We start from the raw sequence: 14,110 nt of genomic DNA on the forward strand, positions 1-14,110 counted from the left end.
GTCCAAGACTTAAGTGGAGATGAAGTACAAAGTTTTTTCTGGTAATCAAGCAACAGAGTGCCTGCAATACTAGCATAACCACAGTCACTAAGGTGTTAAAGAGCTATCATGGGTTTGAATCCACATCGGTTAGTAAATAAATAAATAAAACAGCCCTTCTGCTCATTAGGAAACCATCCAAAGCCAGGGAGAGAGAATCAAGTTTCTAATTTATGAGTCAGCCACTTAAAAAAAAAAAAAAAGGCAAAGCTAACATGGTCGTCATGCAGCCTTTCCCCACGCCGATCTTTCTGGAAAAATAAATTCCTGCAAGACTCCTCAGAATCACTACCAGTAAGTTCTATTATACTGTCAGACTTAGAGGGGAAAAAAAAGTTTCACTGGGACTTCAAACATGAGATGGAAGAAATGATGATGGCAAATTGTTGTTCCAAATTAATTAAAATGATTTATATGGCATGCAGTGTAACTGAAAAATTCAAAGTGAAAAAAAGCAACAACATCCCAGTAGTAAAGGAGATTTGTATTCAAGATCAATGAAGTTAAACTGGAAGAATAAGTCTGCACTAGTGAGTGGTCCCGGTAAGCCTTTAATTTCCTTCTTTGTTGGCAATGTATTGACCAGTGGACAGAGATTTACCAGGAAATTGTTGACCACAATAATTAAACTCTACAGCAAAAATTCTCAGATTGGACGTCATGCTGTTGACCACAAGACAATTGAGAAGATGCAATCTATTTTGCTTCTGATTCTCAAAAGCAAGAGTTTGCTTCATGCGTTTAAAATACTCCATTAAAATGACTTTTTATTCTATTTTCTCACTGTCTTCTTTGCTCCTGGGTCTCTCCCTCCACCACCCCTCCTGTTCCCTCCAATTCTGACCCACTCTGGTCTCCTGGCATTGTTCTGACATTTGCCTGGCAGAACATAAAACAACAAATATGTTCAATTTGAGTGGTTTCCTGCAATGTTATTCTATCAAACTGGCAATTTCCGAAAGGATTTAGAAAGGAGCGTACAATTCCTCAGACACCGGGGAGGTCCGACAGTGACTGCCAAAACAGTCCATGCTTCCAGCAGGCTCTAATATCTGAGCATATAAAAACATCCCTTTTTCTCAGGTTTATTTTTTATGTCTAATATCAAGCAGACTTCAGACACCGTCTAAGTGGCCAGAGAGCACTATATTTAGCACCTTAAAACTCAAAGGAGCTTAGGGTATTTTGGTATGTGTGGTGCAGGGAGACACAAAATTTTTCCCCAGCAGTCATGTAAGGCAATGACATGTTAATCAGGGTGCTCAAATTATATCTAATGGCTGATGGTCTCGCATAAGGACCAGATGCAAAATTCATTAAAAATGGTTCTATTTATTCCCCGTATAGTCATTTTCTGCTCTTCTACCCGGCATTTGACATTTCCAAGATGGTAGCAACTTTGGAAATTTTATGATTTGATTGTGGCTTGGCTTGAATTCAAATTATAGGGTCTGAATTTGATCACATTAGACGTCTAATGCCTCAGGCGGAACAGTGCCTGCCAATGTCAATGGTGGCAAGATGTACCACAGCACTGACTGGAGACAGGACCCTGCACACTCCCGGGCTCGGGATAGTGCACTGTATGTCCGCAAAGCTTCCAGGCTCTAAAACCATAATGGGTGAGTGCGGCCCATCATGTATTATTATTCTAGCTCTTAGAGAGCCGAAATCTCCTGATCCAGCAACATGGACTTCTTGTAGGCCAATTCATTTGTGTTCCCCAAAGTGTAGAATGACCAAGTCCTTTGCCCTCAGTCCTCTGCAACAGCAGCATGAGCATGGAGTGGTTGTGGCTCCCTCGCATTCTGTCATACTTATTGCTTCACTCTTCTATCTCACGTCAAGTTTTGGCACGGGGTTGAAAGATGCTACAGTGTAAAACCAGAGAAATGAGCTTTGGATTCCTGCTCAGAGGATACGTGAATAAACAAGCCCTTATGTTTTTATCAAAGACTCATCTCATTTAATTCCCCTCGATCACAGATTGTCTCCTACTCTGAAATTCAGCAAGCACAGGGATTCTAAAAAAACCTTTGGGCTCCGTGCAATGTGACAACATGGCTTTTTGGCAAAGCATCCTGGCACCAGGCTGCGTCCTAAATAATGCATTGTCAACAATGGCAAAACCCTCAGCTCTGGAAGGGCTCCCACAAGTTTCCCTTCTCCCAAACTTCTGACCAGGTGGCTACCAGAGCAGAGAAAAAGACCCTGTGCCTTCCAGCATCAATCTCCAATCGTCCTCTCCTGCATGACTCCAGAATGCAGTATTTCTTGGGTCTAAGTGAGGAAGTCTCTAAACTAAATGTGACGTTTTGGGAGAAAATCACAGAACAGGATTCAGTTCCCTGGTGTCTGCTTGGCAACTGAGTGCAAGCCCTTGAGCAAGTCATTCAAGATCTCAGGGTTTCAATTTACTCAAGACAAAGGTTACAGCCCATGATTTAATTATAGGAACAGTGACTGAATTCTTATGCCAAAAAATTATATATATATATACATAAATTATATATATATATGGCATAAGTATTGTTAAAATGCAGAGAGGAGTTCAAGTTGTTTAATCATTCCCTCATATATGAATAACACTGTCCTTGCCTTTGCAATCATTGTATAGCAATTAGTTTACCATGCTCAAGTGAACTGGAATGCTATATGGGGAGTTTAGGACTGCACCTCTGCTTTTGGCATGAACTAGACCTTAAAGACTTGTGCACCCTGGACAGCTCAACCACTTGGGGATTCATTTTTTCTCTACCTGAAAAACAAGAAGGGGAGATTGATTTCATGATCTCTAAGATCCCTTCCAATCTGTTATTTTATGAATGAGTCCTATCCCCAGCCTGGTGTCTTTGGGAAAGTAAATGAAAGCAACCATAAGATGATTAGGAGCTGAACAGTCTGTTGGTGTGGATGGACAGGTCTGCCTCAAACCTGGAAACAGGAAATATCAGGATTAATTAACAAGGAAGCAAGTTCATGTACATCTAATTTTTCCTTAAAGTGTGCATGTTCAGTTATTAATTACCACGTAAGAGGCCATCTCTATAGTAGAAGACTTTATTTAGTTGTCAAATATATGGCTGCTAACTTCTCAGTCTGTCCTCAAGTATCTGGCCTTTTAAGTACGTCTCTCTTCTGCTTTTAGTGCCTAACTATCAACTTCACTCAGCACTATCTGATCTGCTTGGTTGCTGTCAGATCCTCTGTCATGGTAGAGTTATTCCCTAGTTGAAGAAAAAGATAAAATAACAAAACTACTTTGCTATAATATACCACTTCATCTGACATATTCTGTGTTGGCCCTCAATCCTGCCCCCAGACCCCATATACTTAAAAATGAGAAGTGAGGTGAAGGATGATCTTTTCTTGGTCCAATGCAGATGGCTGACAAGCCAAACTAATAACTACACTTAGGAGTTCAGATAACATCATTGTAACAGGAGATGGAGGCTCAGGGTCTGCAGTTTTATTAGATCCCCAAATTGTGTGCTGTCCTAGTTACAGTATCCCTGGTTTCTGTTTTATGCATCTTAAATCCATCTTAAAACTTTAATAAGAAAAGCATGCTTTTATGAAAACAACATTGAAATTGTCTATCATTTCATATGTTTATGTTTTCAGATCTGAGTTTGTTTTTTGTTTAAAAAAAAGATTTTGTTTCATATTTTACAAGAAACATATACAAATCCTGCAGTATAAAATGATTCACATTTTAAATAAATTCATTTTCAGAAAAGATTTAAAACAGAGCAATTGTAACTAAGAATTTTCAAAGGAAATTATTTTTCAAATATTGGAAGCATTTCATATACATAGTATATATGTATATACATATTTATGTTTGTGTGTTTTGTTTTTAGAAGAAAACTGATTGTATTCTTTTAATTAAGAATTCAAATGAATAAGTGAGAAATTAGAATAATAATCGTGACTTTCTCACAAATTTGCCCTTTTATCTAGGGAAAAATAATTTTTTTAAATTTTCTATTTGTTAAGAGGCTTGTTTTAAAATTGAATCACATAGCTCAATGATTGAAGTATAGCTTTTTCTATCTTAAAATTTGGTATCACTATAAAACGTTAGCAAAAAAATGAATGAGTAAAATGAATAATATTTGCTGAATCCTACACATTTTTAAATGTCTGTGATACATCAGTGAATAATATGTTAGTGGCCTCGCCTATAATATAGGCATTTTGTCAATGATGCCCTCAATTAAATTGTATACTTAGGTATTTAGAGCTCATAGAAGTCAATTTTGATTAACCTACTAGTTTAAAGAAATGATGTCTCAATAGGGCTAAAAACCATTAGTTTAGTGTGCAGAATGTCATTTCTTTTATAATTTCATTATGGTCAGAGCTATTCTGATTCATAAATGTCAATTGACCTTCTGATTCATATACAATATTTAATGCTTGGGCAATCTTTCCAATTAACCTTTGTCTTGGAATAAAATTTGAGTCATAAGACTCACTATGAATATTCCTAGAGAGCAATAAATTGTGAGTGCTTAGACATACAGAAGAAAGTAGAAATGGGATAAATACATAGATTCATCCCAGTGTGATTGAAAATGAAAAGCATGTGTAGACATCATGATTGGTGGATAACACAGCCCTGCTAAATGACAGATCCAAAGGTCTAGGAATCATTTATGTCTCCTATTATTACCCCAGTTTTATTCATTTAGGCAAACCCATTTAATGAATACCTTCTAGTTGCTAAGTACAATGCCAGATACTGTGGATACACAGAAGAGTAAGTATGGCTTCTGCTCACAGGGAGCTTAGCAATCATTGTACCAGTGTGGGTCAAGGCTAAAACAGAGTTATGCAGAGGCTAGAACAGCAGTGATAAGGGGATAATAGAGGAAATCAAGCACAGAGTTTGAGAATGTGAATTCTGGAGCCCGGGTGCATGGGTTCACATCCCTGTTCTGTCATTTCTTACTGCAATTGCATGGCAGCTCCCAGCTAAGCCCATCAATCTCCATAATTGTGAGTGATACATAGCAATTGTGGACCCAAACAAGGAAGACACTTACTAAGAAGGGCTCCTGGGGCCTTCCACACAAACCACACTTTAGGGAGAAGCCTGCACTTAGCTACCTGCCTCAGCTCTGAACTGCCTGCCTATGCTGTGTTCCTGTCATCTGAGCCAGCCCTTATAAAGGATTTCCTGGAACTCTATTTCAACCAATAGGACTGAGGATTTCCCCATCCAATCAGAGCTGCGCAGCTATATCCCCATCAGCATCTTCACCTACCAATCAGAGCAGCTCCATTCTAACCAATCAAGGCGGTGCCTTTTGGACCCATCAAAGTGAGAGGATTTGGAGTTTTCATATACAGAAGGATAGACCAATTAGGCACCAGGGGCAGGGACTTCTGTCTATATAAGTCAGTCCCCTGTGGCTCAGGGAGCACACTTTCCCCTTCCACCCAAGAATGAAGACTGCTTTTCCCTACTGGAGCTGAATCACTGAAGATGTCTGTGGAGCAGACCAATGCAGGAGCAGAGAAGAGCAGAACAGAGCTGTCTAGCTAGAGAGGGGCCTCATCCAGGGCTGCCTCAATCCAGGGCCTCCTAACAGGCATGCTGTTCTCACAGCTATTCTTTGTCATAATTGAGCTGTTTGCACTGAATGAAGTTTCCTTTTTCACCGCATCCCAAATTGGGAATCCCTCTTGGTGTTGAATTGACTCAGACTACCATCAACCATTGGTTGACACAATAGATAACCAGAATATCCCCCTGGAACATCCCTCGCCCCTAACTATTCCAAATTAGTTGAAGGTACTCAGGTAGCCCGAGTTGTTTTGAAACAGCTTTTACATCTACTCTTCCCTCTGCTGAGAGAGTTCCTGCACCAAATCTCAAGATTCAGTATAACCATTACACCTTTAAAACTTTCTTTTACTAATTGCCTCCAAGTGCAACCCCAGGCTGATTGTACGTATGTATGTGTATATGCAACAAAGACAAATAGCACTTTACTCAAGTATTTGGAACATTTAGCCCTCTTGTTATCCCCATTTTACAGATGAGAACACTGAGGTAAAGAAAAGTTAAGGAAGTTGGCCAAGATCAAACAGCCAGTAATTAGAAGATCCATGATTCAAACTCAGAAAGTCTGGCACTGGATTTTTGTGCCTGAAATCACCACATGCCTATACCTGGAGCACTTTCCCCACTCCTTCTAGACCTTCTCATAGCTGCCTTTGCTCTTCCACCAGCTCTCAACTCAAAAGACAATTCCTTGGAGAACTTACCTAAATCAAGTAGCACTTCTCCCTCTGCACCACTCCCCAGGAAGGTCAAGTTCTACCTACCCTGTTTTAGTTTCTGTGAAATATGTATTATAGTAAAAACAATTTTTTTTTAGCAGAGATATTGTTCTTCGTATTTCCCACTATATCTCAGAATCTGGAGTATTGCCTGATACGTACTAGGGCTTAATAAATATTTCCTCAAAGGATGAATAAAGGTGCTTTCTGTTTTCTGCATTCTTATTGTGGACACAGATGAAATCCACCCAGTAATTTGCTTCATGGACACTCATGAGTTTAACTCATATCAATAAACTCAGGCCCTTTTGTTTACTTATTGGTGCTCAGAATATCTGAGTTCCGAGAAACATCCTATAACTAATGAAGGGCACTTGCTTCCTGATAACTTACTGCTTCCTAAATAGCTTTCTCAAGAGAAAAAAAAAAGTGGTGGAGGTCTGTAGGGTTTAAATGATATGAGAATCGATATTATAATGCATGAGGCCAGTATTACCCAGAATTATGGTGGTGGTTATCTGGGTATTGCAGAGGTCTTTCAGAGTTGGCTAAGATAAAAGTTACAGAAAAGCTTAAGGAAATAGAGGATTCTTGGTTGTCTTTTTTTCCCCCTAAAAGATCACTTTCTTTTCCTTTTCATCTTCCATCAGCTTGCCTTTCTTCCTCCCTCTCATTTTCCCATCATCTCTCCTCCTCTCTCCTCCCACTCTCTCTCCCCCCTTTCTTTGCTATAACAATTCACACAGTATTTGATGCAGGCCATCACGTACATTTGTTCTCTTGCTATGGTAATCTTATCCTTTAATCTCATGCCATCTTCTTTACCCTTCCTAACACTGCCTTGGGTAAAACGCCTAAGGAATCTTCCTTAAACTTAGCAGTCACCTCACTCCCCTACCTGCAATCTCTCCCTGTTCTAATCCTGCCTCACCCTGTCGCCAAAGCAGTGTTTCCACAGCACAGGGCTGACCTCATCCTAGTCCAGCCCCAGGGAACCGATTCCCACATGGTGCTTGCTCAGTTCATAACTGATTCGTGAATAAATGTTCTCTAGATAGAAATCATATCTTTGAATTGTTTAACAATGTGAATTGTTCATCTGATTGTCACCATTACTGGAATTTATAAAGCATAAAGCATCCTACTTAGAAAATAGTTGAAGAAGAAACTACCTGATCTACTTGTGTGAAAAGCTTAACTACAATATCTGCTCTTTAAATACCTGTTCCAAACAAATGTCTTCAACGATTTATAAAGAGGCCTTCAAACAGAAAGTTATGAGTGTGGCTTATTTTGCTTCATCTCGGTCAATATAATTGCCTTAGCTCCCATCATCATCACCTTTACTTCAGGGGAAAAACATATTCCTGGGACTCCATAAATGCCCTACAGCTTTATGTGTACAGAAGATACTAGCCTCAAGAGTTCTTAGAGTCACTCCAGGTGTGTCCAAATGTATGTAGCATGTGATTTGGGGACCAATAAAAAAATCTTCTGCTGAAACCTCCTCCATAATTGATCCAGATTATTTCTCAGTTAAAAAACAAACAAACACAAACTAAACAACTAGACTTACAGAAAAATTGCAATTATATGACTTCACTTCTTGTCATGTAAAGATCTTATAAGATCACAGTATAATTGTCAAGAGTAAGATATTAACATTAGTATGATATTATTAAATCAATGACAGTTTTGACTTGAACTTCACCAAAATATTCTTTTTTTCTATTCCAGGATCCAATTCAGAATCTCTCAGTGCATGTAGTAGTTTCTATTTCTCCTTAGTCTCCCTCTGTCTGCAATAGTTACTCAGTCTTTCCTTGTCTTTCATGAACTTCACACTTGAAAAATGGCAATAATTTATTTTATGGAATGCTCCTCTATTTTCATTTGTCTGATGTGCTCTCATGTTTGAACAGAGGCTTTGCATTATGGGCAAGAATATAAAAAAAATTATGTTGCCTACTTCTCAGTGCATCACATCAAGAGGTTCATGATGTCGATATACTGTGATCATTTGGTAAAGCTGGTGTATCTTCCAGGATTCTCTACTGGATAATTATATCTTCCCCAGTTTTTGATCAACATGAAAGCCAGAGAAGTTTGGTTAAAAAGGCATAGAATTTGAGGTTATTCAGATCGAATGCAAACCCCAGCTCTGTCACCTTCTATCTGAGAGAAATGAGAATACAGCTTAGTGAATCTCACTCTGGGTCTCAGCTTCCTCATCTGTGAAATGAGGGTTCTACGAATTCCCTTCTCATAAAGAAAGTGTGACTATTAGTTCACAATCTGAGATTTAGAAAGAAATCCTAATTTCCCTTTTTCTTTTAAATGTACATAAAGGTCCCAGGTGCCACAGAACTTCCAGCAAGGGGACAGCCACGTGACTCACTTGTCCACATTGATTCCCTTGGAGTTAAGTGCTCTCCCAGCTCAAGGGTCTCCTTCGGGCTTGGTGGGCCTGCCGTACTGGGCCCTACTTGAATCCTGGGCATCTTTTTTGAGGCAGAGAGCTTCTATGCTTGGGATAAGTTCTTCACTCTCTAGACTCTCGTTTCTCTGGGGCCTTCTGTGGAGATGGTATAAGGTTTCTTACTGCTCAGGGAATCCACCAGTATCTCTAGAGAAAAATCTCTTCTTCTTTAACATTTTTACCCATCAAAGTTATTTGTCTGTCTTTCTTCTCACACTCCCAGACCCCTGAAATAATCAGTGATGTTAGATTGTTAGTCAAGTTTCTAACTTCCAATCTGCAACTATCCTAGAAGTAAAGAATGCAAAGATCCTTGCTACCTTGGCAAATACGAAGAAAAAAGCCAATTAATAGCCAAAAAAAAAAAAGAAAGAAAAAAGATTTTGACACAATATACAGTTATGTGGTTGTAGAAGTATTTTGGTTGAGACTAGGTCCCCTCAGATGTTGGAGAATATAGCTAAAAATGGGAAAAATTAATTTTAAAGGGGAAACTGTTTCTCTTTTGTTTTATATCTATAGAGGTGGATGTTCGAATTAACTTTTGGGCATAAATTGCTCCATTACTTTAGAAAAAAGATTTGCATGGGCCTTTGGTTTGCAAATGTAACACAGGACATTTTTCTGGAATGGATAGATTTATGATAATGTGGTTCTAAAAAGCCAAAACTCTGTTTCATATAAAAAGTTGTCTTCCAGGTGGACAACACTGAATCTTGGGAGATCACTTATTTTAGGAAAACATATCTTTCTGACTAGGATTTATAATGCACTTACTCCAAAATATATCACTTCTTCTTGAGAGTTTTGTGCCTTTGTTCTTGTCAAAGTCCTCGCATAGAGCAGATGATTAGATTCCTGAGAACAGGGTCTCAGACAACTGCTGAAGGACAGCACCTGATGTTTTCCACACACTATTGGGGCCGGAAGCTAAGCTGAACTGTTGAAGTTGAGTAACACACAATATGCTCAAAATGTACACATGACAGACAACTGTTTTGTAAGCAATTCAAAGGCAAGATGATACCTCTAAGGATGCCTTTCCTTTGAAAGGACTGCACAGTTTCTTTCTAAAACACTCCACAGAATATCTATCCTGAGAGAAAACAGGACTTGAGAGGCAGACTCTGGACAGGTATAAAGGCAGAAATGCCTCTTTCTTCCTCCAGGCTTGAGGAATAGACACTCCTCGGTAGAGGACTTGGAATGGAGTAAGAGCGCTACCACTGGCAGCACTGGTGGGGCCACATTAGACAGAGGTGTCCAACATGAGGCTCCCATGCATAGACGTAGGCTGTGAGCTCTGAGAAAAGTCATATATCATGATCAGTTTAAAGATCCTTTTGTTACTCTTAAGACTTTAATAAGTGATGGTGAGGTCTTAGCTATCATTTGGGAGGTCTGAGCAGGTCTGTGCACCAAATTAAGATGAGCTGGTGCAGCAAAAACAGCAACAGACTGAGGAAGCCAAGGCAGAGGCAAGATGGCAGGAGAAAGGTCCTGAACCTGCAGAGGAACAGATTGCTGACTGAGGGGTGGCCAACAATCAGGGCAGACTTGGGAACATGCAGGCCTTCCCAAGTCAGAAACACTTGGGAATTGGAAAAGAGAAAACCTGGTAAGAGACTGAACTACCCAGATTTCTATGTGATCAGACTCAAATACTATGATATGAACATTAAAAAGTGACCTTATAGACAAATAAAGCACTTAGATAACATAAGGATTAAATTAAAATTTCATGAATCTGTAGAACTAAATATTAGTTTATTTTTTCTGACTTCTGAATAAGCAGAAAATCTGGAAGAAACAAGGGGAAGACTTAAAATATTCACAGTGGAGTGGCTTGCTTACGAGCTAGTGTTAAATTTGCCATTCGCAGATCAAGTGCAACTTGGACATGGTCATGGAATGTGGAGAGATAGATCTTTTCAGGCCACTGTAAACTGAAGGTTATAGCCAAGTACATGGATGATACTTAAAGAGTACTCTTATGTTAAAAGTTAAATGGTAAAATGAAAAATGAGAAGAGTAGTCTCAGTGTAAGAAAGGACATCTTAAAGGCTTCCATTTTAATTCTGTCCTTTTGCAGAAAATAAATTAACCTTGAGCACATTTGCAGTTACAGAAAAAAGGTTTGCAGGTATTTAGAAAGCAAATAATAGCGTAGTAAGCTCTAAGTTAAGGTCAAATTGACATAATTTTAACCAGAAGTATTATTGTACCTCCAGGATCCCCTAGGAGGTGACTAATCTAATTGACAATTCATTAATTTGTTTTTTAAAAAAAATTTAGTACGAATTTGCCAAGATGGAGATGCAGGCACTGGGAACCAGGGAATACAGCCCAACTCTGTCCTAGGAAACTCAAGGATAGGAGAGGAGATGCTAGCCAAGTAAGTAACTGCTGTGTAGAATGACTGGTAAAATAACACACAAGGTCCGGAGATGGAATAAACTTTGCCTTCACAGTGGCTAAGAGAAAGCTAGAAGGGCCTAACCATAAGTAGCAAAGCTAAACTAATCTATTATGTATAATGCTTTCACAGGTAAAATAATTTCTGAACAAAATTCATATTATGTGTGATGTCCCATCACACTAACATTCTCTCCTTTGGCAACTATGTGAAATATTCAGAAAAACATATAAAATGTCAGAGTCAACTCACTATATGGACATTGAGATTATAGATACCCCACTGTCCCGAAAATCCCAACAGTCACTGTGCCTATGGCCATGGTTCCTTCCTTTATGATATTGATACCACAGGTACTGGTAAGGTGTTACGTCTGTATCTGAGCTGCTCTTAGCAGTTAGGATTATTCAAAAGAGACCTTCCTTGTCAGAACAAGGCCCCAACTCCAAGGCCCAATCGGCAGGAAATTGATCTCTTGCGTCTGTCACAGAAGTATGAAGCTCTGCACGGTCGAGTGTCGTGTTACGGGTGCAGGTGCATTGCTGAGATGACGTGCTGATGGCCAGGGGGTGAGGAAGCCCTGTTCTCTTTCACAGCTGAAGACAGAAATGTCGCAAGGACAAGGAGGACAACTGGCATGCCTCACATTCCTCAGTGTTGAAAACAATCAAAGGTGGGGGAATGAGAGAAAAATCAAATTTCTACAAAGAGATGTCAGCAGTAAATTTAATGCAGGTGCAATATTCTCCAAACAAAGGACATTTTGTTTCTCCCGTCTGTGGCTCCCTGAAAACCTGCCCCTGCCTCCTCCCTGCTGTGTGTTTTTCTTTTTATCAGTGTAAGGTAGATTAAAATGTTGATACCCTTCCTTGGCAAAAGTATTTTTAATGTTCTTAGTACAACTGTTGAAGAAGTATTAACTTCCCCCAAAGCTTAGCTAAGGCTGGCTGTAACAGAGCTTTCTCTGCCCTAAAGGTTCAATTCATTCGCTCAGCTTTGTATTTTTCTGATTGCTTCCGTGTATTACTTTGGTGTTGTTTTTTTTTAAATTTATCTTTATCGTTGAAAGTATTACAGATGTCCCCTTTTTTTCTCTCCATTGATCCCCTCCACCTTGCATCCACTCCACCCCCAGACCTTCCCCATACCAACGTCTCTGTCCATAGGTTATGCATATAAGCATAGCAGTTCTTTAATTAATCTCTTCCCACCCACTCCCCCACCCCTGCCATCCCTCTGAGATCCCTCAGTCTGTTCCATGCTTCTATGTCTCTGGATCTATTTTGTTCATCAGTTTATTTTGTTTGATATATTCTACATATGTGGTGCTTGTCTCCCTCTGCCTGGCTTATTTCACTTAGCATAATATTCTCCAGGTCCATCCATGCTGCCCCAAAGGGTAAGAGATCCTTCTTCTTTACAGCTGCATAGTATTCCATGGTATAAATGTGCCACAGCTTTTTTATCCACTCATCTACTGATGGGCACTTGGGCTGTTTCCAGATCTTAGCTATTGTAAATTGGGCTGCTATGAACATAGGGGTGCATAAGTTCTTTTTGATTGGTATTTGGGGTTTCTTAGGATATATTCCTAGGAGTGAGATCACTGGGTCAAATGGCAGTTCAATTTTTAATTTTTTGAGGAAACTGCATACTGTTTTCCATAGTGGCTGCACCAGTCTGCATTCCCACCAGCAGTGAACTAGGGTGCCCTTTTCTCCACACCCTCTCCAGCACTTGTTGTTCCTTGATTTGTCGATGATAGCCATTCTGACCGGTGTGAAGTGATACTCATTGTGGTTTTAATTTGCCCTGTATTAGTTTGACATGGTTTTCACCATGCACTCTCCCTCATATTTAAAACAAAGAATACAAAAATTAAAAAATTAAAAACCAAACATTTACTTTAGCTAAAGCAGCAAAGTTATAAACTAAAAAAACAACAAAATATGCACTGTGAGTTAAGATCAGACAAAAGAAATTTTATAAGAGACATAGAAGTGCAAGTTATTTGACCTTTATTTAGGCTGTCATGAGCAGAATGATTTCAGAGCAATCAAGTGCATGACCTTCTGATTGGTTTTGCTTAGTGCTTAGTGATTTGTAGACACTACTTTGATAATAGTTTACCAGAGAAGGATTTCCTATGCCACTAGTGGAGCTTAAGTTTAGGCCTTACCCAGCTTTCTGAGGCCTTAGCAAGCCATTAGAGGGCAATTCAAGTTTTGTTGTAGAGTGACTCATTTAACTGGGGACACATAAGTGATATACCACAGGTGTCATGGTGTCGCATCTGGGTGAACTGGTACACAGGCAGTAGGAGTGTTTCTATACCAGGACAGCCAGCAATAACTGAACTGTACAGGGAAATGACTGCAAACTATGACACCATATCCATAAGGTTTCTAACAATTTGCGGAAGTATTTTCAATCCCAGTTGCAGCCCTTTTTCATTCCAACATCTCCTGTCAAGCTCCCTACACCTACCCATAAATAACACCATGTCCCCAATTTTCCCAACCCCACGGGGTTGGGAAAATTGGGGACATGGTGTTATTTATGGTTTTCAGTCACTCCTTCGAACAGGTAAGCTATTGCTAACTGTTCTGGTGTAGAAACACTGCCACTGCCTGTTGTGCCTGTTCACCTACAGAATAACATGACAACATCTATAGACTACCAATTAACACCGAGTCACTACACAAGAAAATTTGAAATGCTCTCCGATCTTACAGGTCATCTATGACCAAAAATTGGTAGTTTTGAAAACTGACACAAACCTAAACATTTAAATGCTTTTACCAACACCAAGTTGTACAATTGATATTAACTTTCTGAACTGTAAATAAACAAATAAAAATTTGACCAACCTTGAAGGGTTG

Source organism: Miniopterus natalensis, chromosome 2 (genome assembly GCF_054644295.1).
Source record: "Miniopterus natalensis isolate mMinNat1 chromosome 2, mMinNat1.hap1, whole genome shotgun sequence".
In the NCBI taxonomy this organism is placed as follows: domain Eukaryota; kingdom Metazoa; phylum Chordata; class Mammalia; order Chiroptera; family Miniopteridae; genus Miniopterus; species Miniopterus natalensis.